Genomic DNA, 25,448 nt, shown 5'->3' with positions numbered 1-25,448 from the left:
GCTACTGGAATAATTGAACATATCTTTCAAACTCAATTCATAATTCAAATCATACAGTAAATTTTCTTTAATACAATTGACTAAGACAAAACAGTAAACTCCCATTTAACTATGATAGCTCATAGCAATAATGGACATCCTTGTTTCACTCCAGATCTTATTGGAAATGCTTCTAGCTTATTATATAAAATGCTTGCTGATGCTTTTAGATAGATGTTATCTATCATTTTAAGGAAAATGCCATTGATTTCATTCCATTGATTCCTATACTCCCCAGTGTTTTTAACAGGAATGGGTGTCATATTTTGTCAAAAACTTTTATGACTTCTGCAAATTTTGTTATTGATATGGCCAATTATGCTGATAGTTTCCCTAATGTTGAAACATTCCTGCATTCCTAGTGTTAATCCCACTTGGTCATAGAGTATTATCCTTGTAATAAGTTATTGTAATCTCTTGGCTAATATTTTATTTAACATTTCTGCTTTTAGATTCATTAGGAAAATTGATCTATAATTTTCTTTCTCTGTTTTGGCTCTTCCCAGTTTAGGTATCAGCACCATATTTGTATCATGAAAAGAATTTGGTAGGACTCCTTGTTTAACTATTTTTCAAAATAGTTTATATAGTATCCAAATTAATTGTTCTTTATATGTTCGGTAAAATTTACTTGTGAATCCATATGAACCTTGAGATTTGTTCTTATGGAGTTCATTGATTGCTTGTTCAATTTCTTTTCTGAAATGGGATTATTTAATATTTTATTTCCTCTTCTGTTGATCTGAATAATTTATATTTTTGTAAATATATATCTGTTTCTTTTTTTTCTTTTTTTTCTTAGAAAATTGGGGTTAAGTGACTTGTCCAGAGTCACACAGCTAGTAAGTGTCAAGTGTTGGTTTGAGGCTGGATTTGAACTCAGGTCCACCTGACTTCAGGGCTGGTGCTCTATTCACTGTGCCACATGGCTGCCCCAATATATATCTATTTCAAAGAAATTGTAAGATTTATTGTCATACAGTTGGGAAAATAGCTCATAATTATTGTTTTAATTTTCTCTTCATTGGTGGTGAATTTCACCTTTTCATTTTTTGATACTGATAATTTGATTGTCTTTTTTCATTTTTTAAATCAAATTAACCAAAGCTTTATCTATTTTATTCTTTTTTTTCATATAACCAACTCTTAGTTTTATTTACAAGTTAAATAGTTTTCTTATTTTCTTAATTTCAATTTTATTAATCTCACCTTTGGTTTTCAGAATTTCTAATTTGGTATTTAATTGGAAATTTTTGATTTGTTCTTTTTCTAACTTTTTTTGGTTTCATGCCCAGTTCATTGATCTCCTCTTTCTCTATTTTATTCATGTAAGCATTTAGAGATACTAAGAACCCCTTTTGCTACAATACATGAGTTTTGGTACGTTGTCTCATTATTGTCATTCTCTTGTATGAAGTTTTTGATTGTTTCCATGATTTGTTGTTTGACATACTCATTCTTTAGGATTAGATTACTTAGTTTCCAATTAATTTTTAGTCCATCTTTCCATGGCATTTTAATATATGTAATTTTTAATTGCATCATGATCTGAAAAAGATGCATTTAATATTTCTGCCTTTCTGCATTCGACTGTGAGGTTTTTATGCCCTAGTATATGGTCAATTTTTGTGTAGCTGCCATGTACCACTGAGAAAAAGATACATTCCTTTCTATCACAATTCAATTTTCTCTAGAGGTCTCCTATATCTAACTTTTCTAAAATTCTATTCATCTCCTTAATGACTTGGGGCGTATATGTTTAGTATTGGTATTACTTCATTGTCTGTGGTAACTTTTAACAAGATGTAGTTTCCTTCTTTATCTCCTTTAATAAGATTTGTATTTGCTTTTACTTTGTCTGAGCTCAGGATTGCCACCCCTGCTTTTTTTTTTCTTCTTCACCTGATGCATAATGTATTCTGCTCCAGCCTTTTTTCCTTTACTCTGTGTGCATCTGCCTGCTTCAGATGTGTTTCTTGTAAACAACATAATGTAGGATTCTGATTTTTAATTCACTCTGCTATCTGCTTCTGTTTTATGTGAGAGTCCATCCTATTCATATTCACAGTTATGATGACCAACTGTGTATTTCTCTCCATCCTATTTCCCTCCCTGTTTACACTTTTCTCTCTCCTTTCTCCCTTTCCCTCCTCACCAGTGTTTTGCTTCTGACTTACTTAATCTTCTCTCCCCACTTAATCTTTTCTCCATTCTATCAGCTCCCTTTTTCCCTTTTCCAAATTCTTCTTCCTTCCCTTCATCCCTGCCTTCTATCCACCCTTCCCTTTTCTTTCCCCTTTCCTCTTTGCCCTGCAATTTCTCTCCTATCCCAGTATAATTCTTATTTTCACCCCTTAATTAATTAATTGATTAATTAATTATTCTTATTATCACTTCAAATTCAAGTTATTCCCACACACTCTGTCTATATATAACCCTTCTAAGTACCATAATAAAGATACAGTTCTCAAGAGTTACAAGTATCATCTTCCCAGGTAAGGATGTTAACAGTTAACTTTATTAAAGAACATCTTTTTCTTTTCTTTCCTGTTTACCTTTTCATGCTTCTCTTGAGTCTTGTATTTGAAGATCAAATTTTCTGTTCAGTTCTTTTTTTTTTAACCCAGAATGATGGAAAATCCTTTATATCATCGAATGTTCATATTTTCCCCTAAAAGATAATACTCAGTTTTACTGGATAGTTCATCCTTAGTTGTAATGCAAGCTCCTTTGCCTTCCAGAATATCATATTCCAGACCCTGTTATCCTTTAATGTGGAAGCTGCTAAGTCCTGCCTAATACTGACTGTAGTTCCACAATATTTAAATTGTTTCTTTCTGACTGATTACAGTTTTTTCTCCTTGACCTGATAATTTTGGAATTTGGTATGATATTCCTTGGTGTTTTCATTTTGGGATCTCTTTCAGGAGATGATTGGTGGATTCTTTCAATGACTACTTTACTCTCTAGTTCTAGGATGTCAGAGCAGTTTTCCTTGACAATTTCTTGAAAGATGCTGTCCAGGCTCTTTTTTTGGATGATGGCTTTCAGGTAGACTGAAAATTCAATCTCGCCTGGATCTATTTTCCAGGTCAGTTGTTTTTCCTATGAGTATTTTACATTTCTTTTTATTTTTTTTTCATTCTTTTGATATTGTTTGACTGATTCTTGATGTCTCATATGGTCATTAGCTTCCACTTGCCCAATTCTAATTTTTAATGAATTGTTTTCTTCAGTGAATTTTTGTACCTCCTTTTCCAATTGGCCAATTCTACTTTTTAGAGTTGTTTTCTTTAGTTGACTTTTTTTCCCACTTTACCAATTATATTTTTAACTATATTCAATTTTTGTCCTTCCTTTTCTCTTGACTCTTTCTGGAATACCTCATTTCTTTTCCCAATTCTTCTTCTACCTCTCTTATTTGACTTTTAAAATCCTTTCTGAGCTCTTCCAAGAAGGCTTTTTTTCATTCTTGAGACCAGGACATATTCCCCTTTGAGGTTTAAGATTTGGATATATTGACAATGTTGTCCTCCTCTGAATTTGTGTTTTGATCTTCCCTGTCCCATAGAAAAGTTTGTGGTCAGTGTTTATTTTTGCTCTTTGCTCATTTTGTTTGTCTATTTCCTGACTTTTAAAGTTGTCCTTTTTTTCTGGAGCATAGGAGGCACTGCCTCAAGCTTCTTTTGGTGAGGTTCAGGGGTCTCATCACTAGTTTTGTGCCCTGGGGCCTCAGGTGTTGGCAACTGGAGGCTGTAGGTGTCTGGCAACTTATCTGGTGCTAAGCTGGGGACCTAGTTGTGGTGTCTGTTATGTGCTGAGGCCAAGTGTGGCTTTTTCTGCATTTTCCCAGTGCTGTGCTGAAGCATTGGGAGGTCTGCTGCTGAAGGATCCCTGCCTGGGCATGTGGTGGTTCTCCAAGCTGGAGTCTGCTGATTCCTTTGGCTATGCTAAAGCATGTGGGGTGGTGAGGGTGTCCTGGTGTTGGTGTTTGCCTGTTCTACCACTTTGGGTCTCAAGATCTCCTGCTGGTTTGCTGAGGTGTAGCCTATAGCTGGCTTGTTGGGACACCTCCTTTCCTAAGGCTCCCCTTTTACCCAAATGATATAAACCTTATTTGCATATACTCAGTCTCCTGGATCAAAAGATTGGTCCACCCTGCCTTTCTGCTGGTTCTGCTATTGCAGGGTCTGTGCTGGAGAGCTATTCTATGGTGTTTGGGAATGAGAATCAGAGAAGGACAGTGATCTACTGCTTACTCCACCATCTTGGCTCCCAGAATTCATGATAACTCAATGGGACATAGAATTGATCTTGGCCTCTTGAAGCCTGTGTTAACAGAATGTTAACTATATGTTCTAGCATGTTCTACAAACTTAGAAAGGCTTCAGTTGACCATTTCTAATAAATCAGGTAGACACAAATGATGCTGCCACAATACAGTTAGAAGGCATTACCAATGATAACAATGATAACAAATCTTTAGGCAAATCCTGAAGACTTCAATAGGAGCACAGGTGTTGTTTGAATCATTGCTGTCAAATATAGGCAAATGAATAAGAATCAGATTTATAGGTAAACAGCTGACCAGTAAGATGATATCAGAGAATGGAAATTAGAATTCTGGACTATGGTTTAGGACAAAATAGGCTTTTAGCCAGACGTGGAGTGCACCCAACAAAAGCAGATACCTGGCATCTTATAAATCTAATCAAAGGATCTTTGAATTAAAAATGATAAAGGTAGAAAGTAATTAACTACCTTTATGTACTAGGCTATCTGTCAAAGAGTGTAGTTACTGCATAAGAAGAAGAAGAATGTGACTTGAGAAACCCAGAAATTTTGAGGAAACAACATCTAAGAAAGGATTTGGTCTTAATACCCTCCAATGTACCCTACAATATTTTCTAAGAAAGGATTTGGTCTTAATACCCTCCAATGTACCCTACAATATTTTCAAAATTACACTGAGTTTGGGCAACAAGCAAGAAGAACTAAAAGTTGTAAAGCAAAGAAGCAAAGCCAACCTCAAAGCTAACATTTAGATTTACTGTATTGAGATATAGGCTAGACTATATCAGGGTAGATATATCTTATTCAAAATTAAAATACATGTGGGGTCATGAGTAAGTTTAGATTCTTTTAACGTCTCTGGGCACAGTAACTCCATTATGATAACTAAATGTGCTTTGTTGATGACTTCACTTTAAACTATTTTACCTGCAGAGAGTCCATGCTTATCCTCAGTCCTTAAATATGGTAAATCTTACTTTGAAAGTGGTTGTCAGCCAGTTCCCAAAGCACTCTCTAACTAGCTGTGGGTTTTGTTTTCCCCTCACAGGTACTCTTTCTGAGCTCATATAGTCGAAGCAAATAAATTCAGTATTTCAGATATTTTTGGCCTGGGGGGCATGTACAGTACTTATAGAAATCTAATAATCACTCCCCCATTCCTACTTCTCAGTGTTAGACACCAATCTAATTAGCTAAACAAAAGTATCAATCATCTCTACAAATGAATTAACCTTATTTCTTTTTCATCCATGTGTGGGGTATTCTAGGCTAGCACCTCTGATTTGAGGGCTTGCTGAGTCATTTTCATGGTTGCTCATTCTCCTTTGGTGTCCACCTTCACCCAGTTCTCACCTGTGGCTCCAAGAAGCTGTATGATATACATTTTGCCTGACAAAATTCTAAAATGAGTAATTAAGATCTCTTTAGTGATCATATAGGAAAAGGAAAAAATGGTACAGACACCCAGTTTTACTTTAATGAAAGCAGGACATGACTGACTAACTAGATTTTTTTTTCAAATTGATAACTAAACCTATCATGTGAGAGGTGTAGATGTAGTATTCTTAGGTTCCAGTTTAGATTAAAAAAAAACTCATGCTACTATTATATCAAAGATAGAAATTACTAGGCTTTAGATTCTGAACTGACTATATCACTAGCACAGAAGTTTTATTTGCATTACGTCAACTAAGAAGCAGATTTCTAATGTTGAATCATAGAGATCTAGGCTGTTCCATAAAATATTTTTTAATATCAATAACTTACCTAAAGACATAGATATCATGTTTATCAAATTTGTAAATGGCACAATGATGGATAAAAGTCAGGGTCAAAAAGATCTTTGCAGAGTAGACCATTGAACTGAATGTAATGAGATTAAATGGGGGGAAAATGTACAATCTCACACTCAAGGCAAAAAATTTGAAAGTAGCATTTTTTAAGACTCCTTTGTTGATCTGAGACCCAAACTGCTAAGTAGTGAAAAGGTTGTGTCTCATAGGGTACATATAAAGCAGTTAGGCCTTATTACCTCATCCTGCCCCTTAAAAAGTAGAAAATGCCAGATATAACATTAATCAGAGACAGAGATATTCTATTTTAAAAAGTAAATGCAGAAATGGACACACAATCTATGTAAATGTATGCAAACAAAATTCTAGGTTAAGTAAAGCACTTGGGCATTCATGAAATTGCTTATATCAATGTTTCAATAGAATTGTGCTATATATAGCCATAGAATTAGGTGTTTTCTCCTTTAGTGCAACTATAGCATCAGAGGCATCACTCTTTTAAATAAAATGTTGTATGTCAAGAAACAAAGAGAAAGCAAAACTAATTTACATCCAACCAGGTGCATTTCATAGGGAAACTTTTTGAATGCTCCCTGTTGTAAATTCTGTCCAAATATATTTCCCCTACTGAGTCATAGTGCTCTCATATTTTGTTGACATAGCACTGGACAGCCACCTGCACAGTGTCAATAACATGTTGCTTATATTTCCAAAACACATTTTCCTTTATCAAAAGTGAATGGCTCTACGGTGGACTTCCATGTAAATAATAAAAACTAAAGACTATTCCAAACCATTTTTCTCTTGATTTCTGTGGCATCATCTAGGTCATCAGGAGAGAGTTGCCAGGGTCTCTGTAAACAACCTTCTTTGGAGGCAAATACAGAGGGGAGAAAATGAATTTGACATAAAACACTTAGGATCCCTGTGCATCACAATCACCAAACATGATTCCAGAGGACTTAGGATGAAACACATTACTCACATCCAGATAGAGATGTGATGGACTTAGATGAAGACTGAGGTATAGCTTGGACATGCTCAATGTGGGAATTACTTTTACTTGAATTTACATATGTTAGACATGGGTTTTGTTTGCTTGTTTTCTAAATGAGGCCAGAAAAGTTGGAGGGAGACAAGGCATTTCTTCGTTTGAAAAAAAAAATTAAAAAAGCAAATGGATGTGGCAGAAATACCCATGTTCATTGATCTTGAAGTGGACTAGTGTTGCCTCTGTCACAGCTTTCTTATGTGTGTGTGTGTGCATGTATGTGTGCGTCCCTTAACCACAACTATCCTTACACACAACATATCCTATTTCTAGAGGTAAAAAAATAAAGTGTTAATAGAAGTTATTTAAAATAAAACATCAGGTGATTCTTTCGGTCCATGTGGAAAGAAAATGTGTTGATATTTTCATGTAATAAGTCAAAGGGGAGGATTCTGTGAAAATGGTGGATTAGGTCAGAAAATTTCAAGCTCTCAAGATTTTCTTCCACAAAAGCAATAAATAGCACCTCAGGTTGAACACAGAGCAATGAAAATAGATAATACTAGGGGCAGAACAGGGATCCTCCCAGAATAATAGGAGAAGATCTGAAGAAAAATTCCAGGACTAGATTTCATCCCTGTGAAGAATAAACACATCCAGGCTAGGGACAGCTTACACAACAAGTGGCAAGCTTTGGGGTTAACTGGATTGGGAGTCTGCCTTGACCCCAGTCACAGGAACTTTTTTTTAATGCATTCTTTTTTAATTGAATTTCGAGATGTTGTGGGGTGAAGGGAGGGGGATGAATGTGACCGTGTACATGGAGCATGACCGTGGGCAAGCAAGTTAGACTTGGAAGATTAACAGAACTGACTGATGAATCATTCCACACTCAGGAAATGCTTTGGGCAGCACCCTGCAGCCCTGTGGATCCTTAAGTTTCTCTTTTCAGGACAGGCAAAATTTGCCATTTTCTTTCAGTTCCTTAACTATATCCAATCCTCCAACGAGCTCACCTTTCATGTACAACTCGGAGTATGTTGGCCAGTTGGAGTAAGCTTTTTAGTCCTTGCCGCACTTCCTCCTCCAAGATATCAAATGTCTCAAAATCAATACCAGTTTCATTAAGAATTTCTAGAATTTGTTTGCTGAATCTGCATTTTGCCATCTGTTTGCTTCCTTTAATAAAAAGCATCACAGAAGCTTTATTTGTCAGTAATTTGAGCCTTTCTTCTAGTTTAGGGGCTTTGGGGCAAATTTTATGATGTTAGTTAGGTGGTGCCAGTTCCTTAACAATATGAAACCTCCTATCAGCTCTCCACACACATATAACTGAGGATAAGTGGGTCAGCTGGAGTATATTTTGAGTCCTTGGCATACATCTTCATCCGAAAAGATATCTAAACTGCTAAATTGAATATTATGCTTGTTAAGAATTCCCACCATCTGCTTGCTGAAGCCACATTGGGGTTGTTGTGGTGATCCTCTAATGAAAAGCATGCATGGAGCAGTGTTCGTCAGCTTCTTCAACCGACAGTCTAGGTCTTCCTTCATGAATTCCACCTGGGGAAGAACACTGCTGGAGATGTGGCATGCCACCTTCCTGGTCAGCTCAGAGGCGTGGGCACCATCTAACCAATCCACTCTCTGCGTGTTCTTAAAGAACAGAAAGGTCGGAACAGAAATAATTTCATATATCTCAGAAACCTTAGGAACAGCTTCCCCTTCCAGCTTCACAAATGCCACTTGGGGGCATTCTTTGGCTAATTCCTCCATGACACCATTCATTTGTGTGCCCTGAGGAGTCCATGGTGCCCAGAAATGGATGACAATGAGGGACCTGGCCCAGAGGTGCAGGAGCTCCTCCAACCATGGGACACCACCTCCAGCAGAGCCCTGGGCTCGGGCTTGGCCTCAGGCTCCAGCCCTGGCCTGGCCTTGCCACCACCTCAGCCCCAGCTGCCTCAGCCTCAGATGTTGTGCTGCCCACCACCTTCGCACTTTCCTGGTGCAGTCATCAGGCAAGAGTAAAAGAGTTCAGTCCACCCAGAGGAACTTTTACCTCTGGGACAGTGAGGGGAGTTGGGCACCTGAACTGGGAAAGGTCTAGGGGACTTCTGCTGACAAGGAACACTAAACCCAGCGGTGCTGTGGAGATGTGGTGGGGGCAAGAAGGAAACAGCACAGATGAGTGCAGAAGCAGTGAGGTGGGATGCACTGGATGTGGGCACTTAAAGGAGGCTGGGATCTTAGGAATAGAAGTAATTATAAAAAAAACAACTAAACTATTAAAAAAATGCACAGGCAAAGGAGAAAGAATCTAACCACAGAGAGCTACTATGAGAATAGAGAAGATCAGGGTTCATCTTCAGAGGAGGATACTGAAGCAAAGAAGCCCTCTTCTACCCCAAAGAGTAATATCAAATGGTCACCTACCAAAAAGAATTCATTGAAGAACTTAAAAAAAAAGGACTTTAAAAGTCAAATGACAGAGATTGAGGAAAAACTAAAAAGAAAAATAAGATTAATCCAAGAAAAACAAAGTCAACCAATGAAAAGAAAGTCAACCAATTAGATGATTTTGATTGTTTCTTGATTTCTTATAGAGTCATTAGCTTCCATTTGCTCAATTCTATTTTTTAAGGAATTATTTTCTTCAGTAAGCTTTTGTACCTTTTTTTTTCCCATTTGGACAATTCTACATTTTGTTTGTTTGTTTGTTTATTGTTAGCATTTCTTCTCTTCTGTGAATTTTTGTCCTTCTTTTACCATTTGGGCTAGTCTGTTTTTAAGGTGTTATTTTCTTCAGGATTTTTTTTTGGTCCTTCCTTTACCAAGCTGTTGACTCTTTTTTTCATGACTTTCTTGCAACATTCTTATTTCTGTTCTCAAATTTTCCTCTACCTCTCTCTCTTGATTTTTAAAATCCTAATTGAGATCTTCCATGGCCTGAGATCAATTCATATTTTTGTTGTTGTTGTTGTTGAGGTTTTGAATGTAGCAGTTTTGATTTCTTCTGACTTTGTGTTTTGATCTTCCCTCTCATCATAGTAACTTTCTATAATCAGAATCTTTTTCTGCTGTTTGTTCATTTTTTCAATCAATTTCTTGCCTTTAAAATCTATTCTAAAATGGGGCTCTACTCCAGAGTGGAGGAGGCATTGTTCCAACCTTCATGTTTTTATACAGCTGTTTTCAGAGATAATTCTAAGGACCTATAAGTTTTTGTTTTTTTCATGGTGGGATGTATGTTTGCTACTCACCTGGACTGTGCTCTGGTTTGTGAGTGACCACAGCATTCTTTTCTATGCTAGAACCGTGATCAGAGTCCTAGCTCCCTTGCAGCCAAAATCTCTGTTGTGCTAGTGCTCTTCCTTACCTTGGACTGAGACCCAAGACTGTGACCCAGATCCTTATGTGGGTAAGGCAAATGATTGCCTCTGATGCCAGCAAAGGAATTCTGGTCTCCTCCTTCTGAGCAGTTGTCTAACCCCCTTACCACCTGTACCACTGATTCAGTTGCCACCAAAACCTACTGATGGTTTACTGAGGCACAGACTGCATGGAACTGTTCTCTATTTTCATCCCAGTGCAATAGACTTTTCCTTCCAAACTTCTAAGTTGTCTTGGCCTGGAAAATTATTTCACTCAGTCCTTTCATAGGTTCTGCTGCTCCAGAATTTGTTTTATGGCATTACTCAAAGTTGTTTTGAGGAATATGGGGGAACAGCTCAGGTGAATCCTTACCTTTTCTGGGCTATTTTGGCTCTGCCCCCTGTTCTATAACTTTCAACCTTTTTTGTGTTACTCTGAATGACAATTCCTAAATATTTGCATAAAGAATACCTAGAATATTTTCTTTTGAATACACAAACTTCTCAAGACTTAGAACTATCCATCCAGAAAAAAAACTAAACAAAACGAAACAAAAAAAAAACCTTTGGGAAAATTAATGGACCTGAAACCATAAGAAAGAAAAATTATGTGATTTATACACAAATGAACACAGTCACATGAAATGACAAAATTTTAAATTGGAAATAAATAAATAAAACATTTATTAAACACTTATTAAGTGACAAATATTGTGCTGAGCCCTGGATATACAAAAGAAAGGCAGGACAGTCCTTGCCTTCAAGGAGTTTATATTGTAATAGAAGAGATAGTTAGTACACCTGAGGGAGTGGTGGATAAGGAAGAGTGTTTGGGTTTGGAAAGGCACCAGATAGTAAGAGACAGAGGAAAATCAACTGAAATATTTCTCTACAAATAATGATAGTGTGTTGATTGGATTCTAGACCAACTATTGGAAAATGTTGAGAGAGGAAGAAATAAGTGTAATAGCAATAATATGACTGAGCCACGAAGGGATATGAAGCATAGTCTATGATCAGGGGCAAGCTAGGTTTGTATAGTATGTATTCATTCTGTCTTACTCACTGATCAGATAAACAGGACCTGAGGAAAGTGTTTTTAAAAGCTGAGTGGATCAAAGTTATACTTTAAGGAAGTATGGAGATATAGTACCATAATAAGTCATCTTGTAGCTATATGAACTCTTCCATAATGTTTCAATACTTATATGATACTATAGGGACATCCTCAAACCTTCAGAGTACTCATAATATTAATGTTGATACTGGAGTCAAGATATGTATAAAAATACTGAAGAGAGTTTGGATAAATCATCTAGCTCCAGAAGGAACCTTAAATACAGTACTCCATAACTAAACATGGTACTCACTGGCAGTACCAGAGAATTGTGGAAATGGATTCTTCCTTTCACTCACTCAGCTTCCAGGAGATACTCAAAATGAGCCCATTACAACCTTCTCTGGTACTTCTAGTGGCTTTTGATTTAGTGCAGACTACTCATGGTACTTTATGGAGAGAGGGAATCTTTTATCCTAAGTGACTACAGATCAATCTCATTTTTTGTCTATTTCCCTCTATCCCTGATATATCATTAGAGATAGCTAAAACTGGAATATAAACAAAAGTTTCTTTGGCATGAGATGATATCATGGGAGAAACAAACAAACAAATATAAATTGTTACCAAGTAGTTCAGAAGGTGTACCAGATTCTTGTTTTGCAAACTGTCAGAAAGTGATTCAAATGATCCCTTTGAAGACGATTGCAGCTAACTACCTTTTAACTAGTGAAAAGTAGGCCAGCAGCATCCATTCCCCACACCCCTGCTTAGGGATAGCTAACTGATATGGCATCTGTCAAGACATTCAAATACCAGTCACATAAATATAGTTCTGTAATTGGATTTTGTTGACTACACCATATACTATGAAACAATGAACAAATCAGACAAAAAGATAGCAATACACATTAAGAAAATGTTTCATCTTTTGAGATGTTGACAGAAGATTAATGAGGTAGTAAATTTCCTTTGAAAATCAAAGCTGATAGAATGATGCTGATGTCCATCTCCTTTATTACATCCATTTATTGTACATTTTCTGCTGGTATCATCTATCTATCACATTCAGCAACAAATGTCAATATCAAGGCTAGGGTCCTGGAACACAGTAACTTGTAGTTAAGTTATTATAAATGAAAAGTTAGTATGCAGAATATGTAGAAACAAATTTCAACCAAATATAAAGGTAAGGAGGTTTGACCAGATGACTTCTAAGGTCTCTTTCAAATAAAAATCTATGATCTAATAAAATGCTCAAACAATTAGAACTATGTAAATATTGAATATTTTTCTATGGTAGGTAGTGAATTTTCCCTTCCTGGTTCACAATCTAAGTGTCATCCTTGACTCCTTATTCTGTCTCACTTCCTGCCCCATTTAATCAATTTCCAAGTCCTATAGATTCTTTCTCCTTTCTTTTCTCTAACATTGTCATTTTCCTGGTGAAAGACCTCATTACCTCACTCTTAGACTGTTTCAATACCCTTTTCACTAGTCTTTGTGCCTCACCTCTCCCCATTCCAGTCCATCTCCATTCAGCTGGCAAAGTGATTTGGCTAAACTGAATATCTCACCATGTCACTATCCTACTCATTTACCTTCACTTTTTCCCTTTTATCTAAAGGATAAAATGTAAAATACCCTGTTTGACTTTTACAACCCTTCATAACCTGGCCCTTTCCTTCCTTCCTTCCTAATCTTATATTATGTCCTGCTAACCTGCAATGAGCTTTCCTTGGCCACTTTGATGTTTCTTACATGACATTCCATATTTTAATTCTGGGCATTTTCACTGACTGAAATTCTCTCCCTCCTCATTTTGTCTCCTGGTTTCCCTAGTTTCCTTCAAATCCTGGCCAAAATCATATTTTATAAGACACCTTTCCATATCCACATTGATGCTGGTACTTTACTTTTATTGATTATCTCTAATTTATTGTGTTCATATCTTGTTTATAAATAGTTGTTTTCATTCTGTACCTCATATAAGAGTGTAAACTTTTTGAGATTAAAGACTTTTTTTTATTCTTCTTTACATATCTAGAGCTTAAAAGTGACTGGTACAGAGTAGGTACTTAAAAACTCCTGTTGACTGAAAATAGAGTCTGGATAACCACCTATCAAAGGTGTTATAGAAAAAGAAAATTCCCCTACTGTTATCGTTTGGATTAAATGACATCTGACATTCCTCACAACTCCAAGTTTCTCTATCTGAGACTATGAAAAAATCAAAAATGAATATATTTCCAAGTACATTTTTAAAGAAAACTATGCAGATAAGCTCCAGAGAATCAGATAAAAAAATTCAATAACAGTAAGTACCCAGACTAGCCACACAACTTTTCCCAATAACATATTCCAGTATCTTAATCCGTAATGCATGTCTTGATATAATTTAAAATCATTTTATTTGGTCCTATCCTCAGAGGAAATGGAGAACAGCTGCTCACCACCATCTGTACAATATCCCACATCATACTGAACACAAAATAGTTTCATGGATCATGTTCATATGCATTTCATATTACCAGATCTGTTAGAGAATCAGGAGTAGAAGGGAAGTAGTTATTAACAACCTTGAGGATCATAGTATTACATAAGGCACTATAAAATACAATAACAAGATGAGGAGGGGCAAATCATAAGTCTATGCTTTGTGTAGATTGATTGAAGAAGCAAAGTATGTTAAGATTAGCAAAGAAAAGATTTAGATGACATGAAAGCTATCATCAAGAATATGATATCTAATGTTGCCTGTATATTATTTTCTATTTCCTGCCTCCATGTCATTGCAAATGCTTTATCAATGACTGTAATACCCTTTTTTCCCTCCTTCATCCCTTGAAATAGCTGGCTATTTTAAAGACCTAGTTTAATTTTGACTCCTTACCTAAGTTTTTTCTTGGTCCATCCAGCCTCCTCTCACAAGTTGTTAGCATTCCCTAAAATTTCTTCACCTACAAAGGTGAGGTGTATTCTTAGTATTTTATTTTTTTATTTTTTTCACTTAGTATATTCTTAATAATTTCATTGAGAATTGAATTGTTTTAAAATTATTTAAAATCATTATCACATTATGAATATGGATCATATCATCATAGATTAATATTTGGAAAAATATTGGAGGTCATTTTGTCTCCCCAACCACTCCTTTGATTTTTTTTTTACATATTAAGAAAATGAAGATGTAGAGAGTTGGTGACTTTTTCAAGGTTACCCAGATAGTAAACTCCATGGTCAAAAACTGATACCAGCTTCCCTGATTCCAGAGCTGGTACTTTCTCACTACACTGTGCTACTTCCTTACAGTTTTCTTCTTAATGTGAAAGAAAACATGGACCAGATAAAGAAACAGAAACAAACAAACAAGCAAACAAAAAACTTCAAGAAAAATAAAAAGAATATTTCAATCCGCATTCTGATACCATTAATTTTTTCTCTGGGGATGGATATAAGATTTTTCATCATAAGTCCTTCAGAGTTGTCTTAGATAACTATTGCTGAGAATAGATAAAACATTCATAACTATTCATCTTATGATATTGCTGTTATTTTGTACATAGTAGAATTCACTTTGTATCAGTTCATGCAAGTCTCTCCAGGCTTTTCCAAGAGCATTCCACTCATCATTTCCCATAGCACAATAGTATTGCATCACAATCACATACCACAATTTGTTTAGCCATTCCTCAACTGATGGGCACCCCTTCAATTTTCAATTCTTTGCCACAAGAAAAGAACTGCTATAAATGTTTTTGTACAAATAGGTCTTTTACCTATTTTTTAAAATCTCTTTTGGGATACAGACCTAGTATTGGTATTACTAGGTTAAAAGGAATGTGTGGTTTTATAGCCCTTTGGGCATAGTTCCAAATGATTGAATGATTGAATGATTGAATCAGTTTGCAGCTCCACTGACAGTACATAAATGCCCCATTTTCCCCACACCTTCCACCATTTGCCATTTTCCTTTTCTGTCCTGTTAGCTAGTCTGATAGGTATGAGGTAGTACTTAAGAACTGTTTGATAATGATTTACTTCTTCAATCAATAGTGAGTTAGAACATTTTTTCATATGGCTAAAGATACCTTTGATTACATCATCTGCAAACTGTTCATATATTTACATAATTTATCAGTGGAGGAATGGCTCTTATTATAAATTTGACTCAGTTCTCTATATGTTTCCCCGTTATCAGGGAAACTTGTTTCAATAAATTTTTTTCAAAATTACTATTGCTAACTTCATTTTCCTCCATCCTATTTCCCCATTTATTCTATTCTCTTTCTCCTTTCACACTCCTCAAAACTATTTTGCTTCTGACTACCCCCTTCTTCATTCTTCCCTCCCTTCTATCACCCCTCTTTTCTCTTAATCCCTCCTCATCCTACTTTCTTGTAGGGTAAGATAGTTTTCTGAACCCAGCTAAGCCAATTCTGATGAGAGTAAGGTTCACTCACTCTCCCTCAGCTTCCCCGCCTACTTTCCCCTTCACTGTAAGAGCTTTTTCTTTCCTCATTTATGTGAGATAATTTATCCCATTCTACCTCTCCCTTTCCCTTTCTCCCAGTATATTCCTCTCTCACTATTTAATTTTACATTTTTTAGATACCATCCCTTCATAATCAACTCATACCTATGAATTCTGTTTATATATACTCCTTCTATCTGACCTAATAATAAGAAAGGTCTTGTGAGATCTAAGTATCATTTCCCCATGTAAAATGTAAACAGTTTAACCTTTTTAAGTCCCTTATGATTTCCCTTTCCTGTTTACCTTTTTATGCCTCTCTTGAGTTTTATGTTTGAAAATCAGATTTTCTATTCAGCGTTGGTGTCTTCATCAAGAATCCTTGAAAATCCTCCATTTCATTGAATATCCTTTTTACCCAGAAGAATTATACTCAGTTTTGCTAGGTATGTGATTCATGGTTGTAATCTTAGCTCCTTTGCCCTCTGGAATATCATATTCCAAGCCATCTGATCCTTTAATGTACAAGCTGCTAAATCTTATGTTATCTTGGTTGTGGCTCCATGATTCTTAACTTCTTGTTGTTGCTTATTTTTTTTCTGACTGCTTGAAATATTTTCACATTGACCTGGGAGCTCTGGAATTTGATTATAATATTCCTGAGAGTTTTTATTTTGGGATTTCTTTGAGGAGGTGATCTGTGGATTCTTTCCATTTCTATTTTACTCTGGTTCTAGAATATCAAGGCAGGTTTCCTTGATAATTTCTTGAAAGATGATGTCTATGCTTTTTTTTTTATCATGTCTTTCAAGTAGTCCAATAATTTTGAAATTATATCTCCTTGATCTATTTTTCAGGTCAGTTGTTTTTCAAATGAAATATTTCATATTGTCTTCTATTTCTTCATTCTTTTATTTTTGTTTTATTATTTCTTGATTTCTCATAAAGTCATTACTTCCATTTACTCCATTCTAATTTTTAAGGAATTTTTTCTTCAGTGAGCTTTTGTACCACCTTTTCCATTTGGCCAATTCTATTTTTTAAGTTTTTTTCTTTATTCAGTGAATTTTTGTGCCTCTTTTTTTCCCATTTAGTCAGTTGTGCTTTTTAAGCCATTCTTCTCTTCATTTGCTTTTTGGACTTTTTTACCATTTTGCTAGTCTGTTTTTTAAGATGTTATTTTCTTCAATACTTTTTTGTGTCTTCTTTACCAAGCTGTTGATTCATTTTTCATGATTTTCTTGCATAACTCTCATTTTTCTTTCCAATTTTCTTTCTACTTCTCTTGATTTCCAAAATCCTTTTTGAGCTGTTTCATGGCCTGAGACTAATTCATATTTTTCTTGGAGGTTTTGGGTGTAGTGGTTTTGACTTTGTTATCTTCTTCTGAGTGTGTGTTTTGTTCTTCCTTGTCACCAGAATAACTTTCTATGGTCAGAAAAATTTTTTTTTCTGTTGTTTGCTCATACTCCCAGTTTATTACTTGACTTAACTGTCTGTTAAAGTAGGGCTTTGCTCCCAGGGTGGAGAGCTCACTGTCCCAAGCTTCAGGAATTTTTTGCAGCTGTTTTCAGAGTTACTTCTGGGAACCTGTAAGCTTTCAGTTTTTCCCATGTAGTATGATCTAAGGAGAAGTGTTTACTATTCTTCTGGTCTGCACTCTCACCTGTGAGTGACCACAAGCACTCTTTTCTGCCCCGGAATTCTGAGAAGGGTCCCTGCTCCATTGCAGCTGCAAACTCCTCCTCACCCTAGAATTGTCACCCAAAACTGTGCATGGATCTGAGTATGGGCAAAGCCACAGAATCCTGCCTCAGTACTAGCAAAGAAACCCCTGTTATCTCCTTCTGACCATTTGTTTGACACTTTACTATCTGTGGACTGAGAACTCCAGAAGAAGCTCTGCTGCTACTGATTTAGTGACTCCTAAGGCCTGCTCCTGGTTTGCTGGGGCCTAGTCTGTGCTGGTATGGCCTGGACTATGCTTCACTCTCACTATGGTGTGACAGACCTTTCCTGCCAACTTTATGAATTGTCTTGGGCTGGGAAATTGTTTCACTCCATTGTGTGGGTTCTGTTGCTCTAGAATTTATTTAGAGTCATTTTTAAAGGTGTTTGGAGGGGTTTGGGGGAAAGGTCAGGTGAGTCCCTGACTACCATCTTGGCTATGCCTCTGTAATGATATTTTAAAATATCACTATTCATCTTCCACTAATATTTCCTTAGAATGTCAGTTTCCTGAGGGCTAAAGAAAAGATTTTTAGTTTAAGTACCAGTTGATTCTCATTCTACCAGGTACCACATTACTCCTTGATTTTACCATTCTGATGTTAGTATCATTTGTACCATTACAGTACATTATGGTACACTGACTCAGTCTGTACTAAATAGTTCCCCAGTTCTGCCTCAATCAGACAACATATTTCCCAAAGTGACCATTTTATTCTTATTGTCAAAATTACTCTGACAGTATCTGGATCAGTAGTTAGCTTGCAAAAGGAAATATTGATTAACAAATAATTTACTCTTCCACAGAACTCAGCACACAAGGAAATTAATAAGCCTACTTTTTCCTGCAAGTACCCCAAGCCATTCAAATTGGAGTTCCAAGGTTTTTACTGTCATATCAATTTGTTTTTATGACATACAATGTTCACAGTAGACTTTATTCTCCTTTACAAAAGCAAGGGGATCTGAATTAAACATTCAGTGTTCAGTATCCAATGGAAATTATTCCCACCAATATAATTTCTTTTTAGTGGGAATGCATGACATTTTAAAAAATCCGAATTTTTGTTTTTCTTTCCACAGCTGACTCCACTGAGACATATATACTGACTCATATCTCCATTAATAACCTAGTAATATTGAATCATTAAATATATGCCATAAATGCATAAGCAGACAGAAAGCTTTCATGCCAACAACATTTTAATTAGACAGAATAGAATTGTACATTGAAACTATTGAAAGTGTTTTGTTATACAATTCATATTAATGTGAAGGCAGCAGTGGTATAGTGGAATGAATTCTAATGTAGAATCTGAAGTCCTAAATAATACTAGTTCCAATTTTACCATTTATATACTATAAGACACTTTGAATCTCTAATCTTAATTTCCTTAAAATGAGCAGGTTGTACTGGAAGATTTCTAAGGTCCCTTACATTTTTGACATTTTGTCATCAGAACAATGCTTAATTGTATTCTCAAAATGCAGTACTAATCCTTCCCTAAATTGCTTTGTGTTCTTCCCATTAAGGAAAAGCATCCATAATAATACTTTGCCCAGGAAAGTGCTTGAATTGTTGAATAATGAAACTTACAAAACTTTTAAATGTGAATCAGGGTAGTATCCAACAACATATAAAAAACTCAATAAGTGCAGCTGTGGAAAATGATCATCTCTCCATATTTAGAAAGAATTCTCAAATATACCTTTCAGAAATTTTGAATGCTCAGAATTAAAGCAAATTTTGCATGTAGCAAAATGGTTTCCCAAATCCTTTAAGTAAAGAGGCTTAAAAAGGGATATTACTGTTTATAGACAAATGCCTATGAATGTTGTAAAATATGAAAAAAAAACCACATTGAATTAAATATCTAACAGAGGAAGTCACTAATTTTTTGAAAGTCAATTTTTAGGCCCTTTGCTATACTTTATAGAAATATTATTTTTTTTTAAAGAGAAACAGACTGTATCACAATAAACCTTGGAAAATTTCAAGAGACTTCATCTCCAGCTTGATTCTCTCCATCTCCTTGTGTTTTGTGATACTAAGACAATATTTGTATGTCCACAGAATATAATCTCACCCTAAAACTTTGCCAAAATATATGACTAAAGTTAAAATAGTAGATAAGAACATTGAACATGTGAAAATCAATAACCAAAGATAAACAAAGAAATTTTTTATTAATTTTTCAAAAGATCTGATTTTGTGGCATATCATATTATGTTATGTTATGTCATAATATTATTGTTATATTATCTATGCTATGTTATGCTCTGCTATACTATATAATTATGCCATGTAACATATACACATATATACATCAACCCATACGCATATAAATATATACCTAGGTATGTATGTATATGCATAATTTTACTTAAATATGATTGATTTCCTTTGTAATCTTAAGTATTTTTTAATCTATTTGTAAAGGTTATTTTCAGAAGAGGTTGTACACATATTTCACCAGATTGCCCAATGAGACCACAAAACAACAGAATTTAAGAACTATATCTAGAGAAATATGCTTTATTATAAGCATTATTCAATTGTTCCAGTCATGTGTGACTCCTTGTGACTCCTTTTAGGATTTCCTTGGCAAGGACACAGAAATGTTTTCTGTTTTCCTCTCTAGCTCATTATGCAGATGAGGAAAATGAGGCAAAGAGTGTTAAGTGACTTTCCCATTGCCACACAGTAAGTATCTGAATCCAGATTTGAACTCAAGTTTTCCTGACTCCAGGCCTGGTGCTCTGTTCACTGCACCACCTTGCTTCCCTGTTATAAGCATTATCCAAGTATATGTCTTGATTATATCACATATGTAACCTCAAGTTGGATAGATTTTATGCTCACTATACCTTTTCTATTTTCCAACCCTAGTCAGAAATATATCTTATCTTCTTTTTTCTTCTACTCTACTTATGCAACTTGGGAGAAAGGGGAGATGAAGGTCAGAAATGAGCAAAAAGGACAGAGGAGAAACAAAGGAGAAGAGGACTAATTAATGAATGATTAAGGTTAATGGACATAGAGAAACAACTGTAATCAAATGTGTAAACCTGGGGATATCTAAAACTTTGTCATTGCTTCTTTAAGTAGCAGAAGTCATAGTATTTTTGGTTGTGCTATATGTCTGCTACTAAATTATAAGTAATTATCATAAATAGTAATTCAGTAGCAACATACACAATGTATATGCAGCAGTCAAAATAACTGATGCTTTTTATTTCCTTGTAAGACTATTAAAAACAGTCATGTTAGAACAATTGAAGATAATTTAGAAAAACAAAAAACAAACTATTGTGTTTTGTAGACTTAGACATCTGTAATCTTGATAACTTCTACCCCAAATGTCCATGTATTCACCACAATGATTTTTAGCATTGCATGAGAAAAAGGAACCCATTGAAAAGAACATTTGAAATAGTATTAGACTGTAAAATAGAACAATATAGTGAGACTATCATAAACTAGAAATTTCATGAAAAAGAAAACAATTGCTTTCATAACTAGCAATTCACTACTACACAAAATATTGGTTTCTAAATCCTATTAGTGTATATCAAAACCATGACATTGTGTGATGAATAGAAAAACCTTTCACATTTTCTTTGCCTCAAAATGAAGGTGATTTAGTCATTGAAGTAAAAAATGCACCCATGTTGTGGCAATGGTTTTATATGTTAGCTGATATATAAAGGCAGCCACATAATTATAGGACACAAATATTTTTTTCTATCTATCTCTCTGTCTGTCTATTTTCAACACATTGAGAAAAACATAAGCCTGACAAACATGGGGACAGTTTACAACATTCCACTGAAGTCAGGTCAACCCATTTAGTCATAAATAATTATCATAGGGATCAGGGAGTCCTTCAGTTACTTAGTTTATCAATATACACTTCAGGGCAATAAAGAGATCCATAGTCACTTTGTACTTTTCCAGTGTGATGAAATGCAGAATTGTGAATAGTACTAAAGAAATGACCATATCAATTAGGAAAAGGTTGGTAAGTAAATCCACTGTCTTGTTCAAAAGATAATCTGTATGTAATACCACTATGATACTGATTGTGTAAGTATTTTTAATTAAATTTAAACATAATTGAGGTAGTATAATAGCTTATAGAGATATTTTCACTTGGGTCAATATTAAATCAAATGTCTTTTATTTACTTTTTGAAATATGTGAAGCTTTCTTTTTAATCTTAAACTGTTTGAGTGGTTTCTGAGTGTAGAGCATTCTACTTGAATCAATGTCTCATTTATAATGAAGTGAAGGATAGTAACATCAATTACATGCCCAAAAGATGTGCTTTGAATGGGAGGAGTAGTCCAATTACCTTGCAATAACTGTAAATTACTTCCATGATTCTACCTGAAACTTCTGGCTTTTGAGTCACCTATTTTACTGAAGTCATCATGGCTCCAGAAAGACCTCACAAAATGTACAGTATAGGCAAAAAGCCATACTGAACCACTAGGACCCTTCACTATCTCAACATAAATTAACTATTGCACTGTCTAGAAAGACCTTAAGGAATAAAGTAAAAGGTAAGTGAGTTCTGACAGTGTGTTATCTAAAATGTCAGATAAACGTGGATATAATGATGAACCTCATGTTCAATATTTACTTCTGTGTTCTTTAAATTTAGTTAAATATTAGATGGATTCAATCAGTTAAAACTTCATACAGCTTAAGGAAATATGCAGTCTACTTGTGCATAGATACATATAAAATTCAAATAGATGTATGGATTTACCTGTTTACCCACATACATCAAGAACAAAAGATCCTTGTGAATTGGGATTATTTCATTCTTTGTGCGTGTATCCTGAACATCAAGCACAATGTCTAGAACACAGTTATCATGATAAATACTTGTTGTTTTATTGATATTTTACTCTAAACTAAAGATGTCCTTAAATTAGTTGTGGAGAAGGAAAAACTTCTAGGACCTGGCTTCAATAGAATGCTTTGAGTTGTTCTCATGTTTGTCTGCCTTATTTTTTTCCCAATGTGTTGAAAACAGAGATAGATAGATAGATAGACAGATAGTTAGATATATAGAAAAATTCTACTTATTTAGTTTACTGGAAACACCTGGTGCCAACTACAAGTAGTATTGAAAAGGTAGAACAAAAATTCATGGGGAAAAATCCTTTATGGCTCAGTGCAATATAATTTACCCCAATTCTGCCTGACTTTTTCTTGACATTTCTCTTTCTCCCCTTGACTGTGGGATTCTTAAATTAAGAAGTTTATTTTTTAATGGAATGTCTATTTTATACAACACACATTTAAAACATCCATAAATATGATAATTTCTATGTCTAAGAACAACAGAAAAGGCCATATGAAAATGTGAATTCCTGTTATATATGTCTCTAAAGTATATATATATATATATATTTAATTTTGTGCTGTATTTTATAAATTTATTCAACTAACATGTATTTTCTCTACCTCCCACTTTTCTTTTTTCCTAAACAAGAAATCAGCCAGATCAAAATGGAAATTATATTTCTAAGTAGTTTCCCATTTAAAGCCTCTTGTCATATGAGGTCTGATTACTATGTTTTTTCCCCCAAAGTTTTCCTTTAATATTTTCTGGGGAGAACTTCTTTCTCTCACATTAATTAATTAAATTAAGTCAAATTGATAATAGAAGTAAATGACTTACTTACATGACTTTTGTTACTAAAGGTAATGACCATGACCATGTTTGCTAACTAAATATAGGGTCTTTGGAGCAAGTGTAAAATACTACTTATTACAGCAGAGTATTAAAATTACAAGTAAACATTATACATTTTTGATGATACCCTTGCCTTAGGGAAAGAAACATGAATCAATATCATAGCATGCAAAGATTTAATAAAATATAATGTGGATTGATTCTTGAAATTATTTCTGATGTATTAACCCAAATCTGATGCTACCATACATTGAATAATTTGGAAACTATAGGCAATAACTTAAGAAAACCTAGTCTTAATGATTTTTGATTCAATTTTATTTTATTTTATTTTCTATTCCAAATTATCTCCCCCCTTCTACTCCCTCCACTACCAATTGAAAAGGCAAGAAATATTTATTATATAAATGAAGTGCTGCAAAACATATTTCCACATTAGCCTTGTTACAAAAATATGCTTTAATATACACTCAGGCTTTATCAGTTCTCTATATGAAGATGGTTAGCACTTTTCATCATTAGTATTTTGGAAATGTCATAGATCATTGTGTTGATCAGAGTTGCTAAGTCTTTCATAGTTTATTATAAGGATATGTTTAATACATTCACTTTTTCTCCATTTGTTTAAGAGGGTTTTATGCCATAATAAATTTTTAATTTTTGTGAAAGCACATTGCACACCTAAGAAATATATATATACTTCATACTCCCTTTCAATATCTATCTATGTATCTATGTATCTATCTATCTATCTATCTGTCTATCTATTTTTCTCATGGGGACATCTCTATTTTCCAATTTTAAAAAGTAGGAATACAAAGGATTACACATTGTGAACAATTAGAGACCTCAAGGATCATTTAGTAGAAGCCTCTCATTTTACAGAGAACAAAACTGGGGCTAAGGAAAGGGAAGTGACTAAGTCAGGGTCACAAGATCAATAAGGCAAATGTAGCTAGTATTGGATGGAGGGACTGATCAAGGATTATAGCTGTCTTCTGTTGGCCTTGGGATGGAGCCTGGCTGAGCTCCTAGGAGGATAGGAGGCCTATGATCTTTGGTTTGGGGTCTGTCTTATCATCTCACTGGGAGTGATGTAGGCCCCTGGCCCCTGGATTTCTCTGGGACCCAAGTCAGGCAGGAGCTGACCACTGAAACAGCCAGAACTCTCTTCAATTTCTGTACTGCGTCCTGCCTCCAAGGGCTGTAAGCATTGCATGCTCTAAACCTGGGCTGGCCCAAGGGGCCTTTGGGGGACCTGGTTCCAGAAAGATGCTCTCAACTGCAGGTGAGAGCCTGATTTCTTCTTCTCAGAGCTTTGTATTATCTGGGCATAATCTATATCCTTCTGAGCTAGAAAGTGCCGACTGGAGCTCCTTGGGGAAATCTGGACCTTTCCCTGCTTAAGTAAATCAAGGGGCATTTCACCTGGGAGATACAGGGAGTATAGAAAGCTATACTGTTTCACCAGCTGGGGATAGATAAGGTCAAGCTCTGTCTGCATCTTATTTTCACAGGTTATAATCTGATCCTTTACTTCCAGTTTGGCTGCTGGAAGGGTGGCAGCTCCTCTGTGGTTGGTAGTGCCAGTGGTTGTGGTGTTGGCACAGGGTGTTGGGCTCCTTCTCCACAAGGGCTGCTCCCCACAATGACGGTAGCAACAGCTGCCAGTCGGTTCAGGATCCAGGTGCGCTCATGTTATATTACACATGAAAATGACCCAGGTTAGGATTCCATTCCTCACTACTGCATTCCTCAGGGAGGGCAGGAGTTGTTTCTTTGTTTTTTTTTCAATCTTTGATTTCTTTCACCCCCAAGGCCCTGCCCAGTCAAGACAATTTAGGCAGTAGGGACTTAATCTTTGCTAAAGGAGTGATCATGTGGAATGGGCTCCTCTAACTGGGACTCTCTAAGCTAATGCTGGAGGGTCTTTGGTGAGGGACACGAGGATGCTTGTTTGGCTACTGGATGGGCTGGATGGGCTGGAT

General features: G+C 35.4%; 1 pseudogene; it reads right to left on the bottom strand.

Annotated features, from left to right (window-relative positions):
- Positions 1 to 8,064: 8,064 nt before the first annotated feature.
- LOC114038424 lies at positions 8,065 to 24,679 on the bottom strand (annotated as a pseudogene).
- Between the last annotated feature and the right edge of the window lie 769 nt (positions 24,680 to 25,448).

The sequence above is a fragment of the Vombatus ursinus genome, unplaced genomic scaffold (assembly GCF_900497805.2).
Source record: "Vombatus ursinus unplaced genomic scaffold, bare-nosed wombat genome assembly UNPS02011014.1, whole genome shotgun sequence".
Lineage (NCBI taxonomy): Eukaryota > Metazoa > Chordata > Mammalia > Diprotodontia > Vombatidae > Vombatus > Vombatus ursinus.
This window is presented reverse-complemented; position numbering and strand designations above follow the sequence as displayed.